Source organism: Triticum aestivum, unplaced genomic scaffold (assembly GCF_018294505.1).
Source record: "Triticum aestivum cultivar Chinese Spring unplaced genomic scaffold, IWGSC CS RefSeq v2.1 scaffold296817, whole genome shotgun sequence".
NCBI lineage: Eukaryota > Viridiplantae > Streptophyta > Magnoliopsida > Poales > Poaceae > Triticum > Triticum aestivum.
Genome location: NW_025247531.1, coordinates 1 through 2,407, shown reverse-complemented (window position 1 = coordinate 2,407; position 2,407 = coordinate 1). Strand labels below are relative to the sequence as shown.

The following is a 2,407-nucleotide window of genomic DNA, read 5'->3' as shown; positions in this document are numbered from 1 at the left end:
AGTTTTTCTTGGTGGGCGCGGTTTTGGAACAGCCATGTCTTCTCTAATTTTGACAGTGCTTGAGTTTAGAGTATGGTTATACTTTTGCTTAGGGTAAGTTAACACGTCTCTTTCTACAATTTTTAAATGCTTCTTATCACGAAGGGAATTATGTTTGTATGGATAGTGAATTTTGCAAAGGCTTTTGTACTTGTTGTTTTTATGTCTAACTACCAACTGTTTATTCTTAAATAAAAACAGCAGGGTAATTGCTTTTCTTACTGGTGCTCCTGATTATGAAGATGGTCAACTAGACACTAAGAGATATGGTGAGTAATATGCTAGCAAAGGGGAAGATGTTGACCTCATGTTGCTCCCTGAGCAGATACCTTCCTATAGAGATCCGGTAAGCTTGTGCTTCTTTTGCAGTAAAAAAAATTCTATCCATTAGTGAAATTTTGAAACAGGCCACTATGGTGCTGTTGTTGTTCAAGCAGGAGTATGTGTACACATATTTGCAGGCGAATGCTATCCTGAGATTGACTTACAGTTAATTGCTATCCTTAGATTGACCGAACTTCAGTACATTACTTCTGTTCTGACTTGAAGATGTCCTCGAATGCCAAATTGCTCTCAAACTTTGAACCCCTTTCATTTTCTTCCATGTAAAGTTTTTTTTTAAATGGCAGTGGATGTTGAGTAATCTATGCTAGCAATGTGATGTTAGAAAAGGCGTATTTCTAGACCTGCTTGTAAATTACTCCACACAAACAAGTGCATTTTTCTAGACCTGCTTGTAAATTACTCCACACAAACAAGCAAATTCAATAGACATTTTTACAAGAATTCAGTAGATTTCTTCCCATGGTTGCTATTTGTTTCTCTTGACCCCTGGTAATTACTCTTGGCCCCTGGTACTCCAAGAAGACTATGCAGTTATCCTAGACTATTGCAATCATCCTTTCAGGTAGCAATAGCCTTTTTTGATTTAAAAGCCTGGCTACCATGGTCCTTGGGTATATTTCATTCTGTGTGCTAACTAGAGAAGACATGGCATGCATGCATGCACATAGGCTGTACTTGTTGAACAGGGGATTTTTTACCTGGAAATATTGGTTTACTCTAATCCACCCAAACTCAGTCTTCATTTTACTGAATTTAGATTAGATGTTGACTTGTTTCTACCGGGAGAAGATGTTGGTTTATTCTTTATTTTGATTGTTGTGGTTGCTCGACAAGTTGCCTCTCAGATTATTGCTCTCAGTGCAAACTGGAGTAGATTAATTAATTTGGAGTGTGTGGTCTGTGGTGGGCTCAACTCTTCCTCCTGATGTTGTAAAAAAATCTTGTTCCACTGGATGGATGGAGCCTCTTTTTTCATCTGAAAGACACCCCACATTTCTGAAGATAGATACACCTACAGTTTCAGCAGTGAAGTAGTACCACACTCTGATCTGATCTGTTTCCAATTGTAATAAAAGTTGGTTATTTACTTATCAGCTGAGTACAAGTAGTGGAGATTGACTAGTTGTTTCCTTGTGCAAGGTTCACAGCAAAAAACTGGTATTGAATTCGCCGCCGGCTCCGAGACCTCGACCGGACGGACGAAAGGCGGATTGAAATCATTGCTATGGCGCCGTATATTATATGCAGTCCCACGTTTTCCCCTTCCTTTATTTAGGTGAGCATCATCACAAAACATGCATCGTCAGACAGGTGTAGGTTGACTGAATATTGACTGAATATTGGGCAGGTGATATTGATCTGAGCAGGATTTGTTTTTATCTCTGAATTTGTATGATATGTGAACCCCAAAACATGCATCGTCAGACAGGTGTAGGTCGATGCCCCTCCATTTTTCACATCACAGACTAGACTAGGTGATCAATTTCTTTTTAAATGCTAGGAAAAGGGGAGGTGTTCACCATTCTATAGAGAGCAGAAAGATTGATGGCTAGGGAAACTCATGGAGAAAAGAAGACAAAGTTCTTCAGTTAACATTGACTGACTGAATATCTACTGATTTTTTCAGTTAACTCATGGAGCAAATCCTTACAGTACCTTCTCCCTGATGAATGTAGCTCTGGCGGCAGCACGGGCAGACGAGCAGCAGTAGTACGGGTAGACGAGCAGCAGCAGTACAGGCAAAGGAGCTCCACCGGCGGCAGGGGACAAGCAGCCGCACGGGCGCGCGGGCAGGGGAGAAGGAGCAGCACGAGCTTGCGCGGGAGATTGAGGAAGACGCGCGGGAGATTGAGGATCACACGCGCGAGCTCCCGGTCCACTGGATCATGGAGGCAGGCTCCGGCGACGCCGGTAGGGGATCGCGGCGGCGCACGCGTGGGAGCTCCAGCAGGATGCGCGGGAGCGCGATGGATGACGCACGCGAGCTTGAGGAGGATGCACGGGGGTTCCAGGAGGGACGCGC

At 43.4% G+C, this 2,407-nt stretch overlaps 1 long non-coding RNA gene across 2 annotated transcripts; it reads left to right on the top strand.

The window, feature by feature from the left end:
- On the top strand, positions 1-1,950 carry LOC123177183 (uncharacterized). Of its 2 annotated transcripts, XR_006488805.1 has the most exons (3): positions 1-93; positions 241-385; positions 1,525-1,950. It is a non-coding gene; the product is annotated as an uncharacterized lncRNA (long non-coding RNA). The 2 variants fall into 2 exon arrangements; XR_006488804.1 differs by having other exon boundaries at positions 241-1,950.
- The last annotated feature ends 457 nt before the right edge of the window (positions 1,951-2,407 follow it).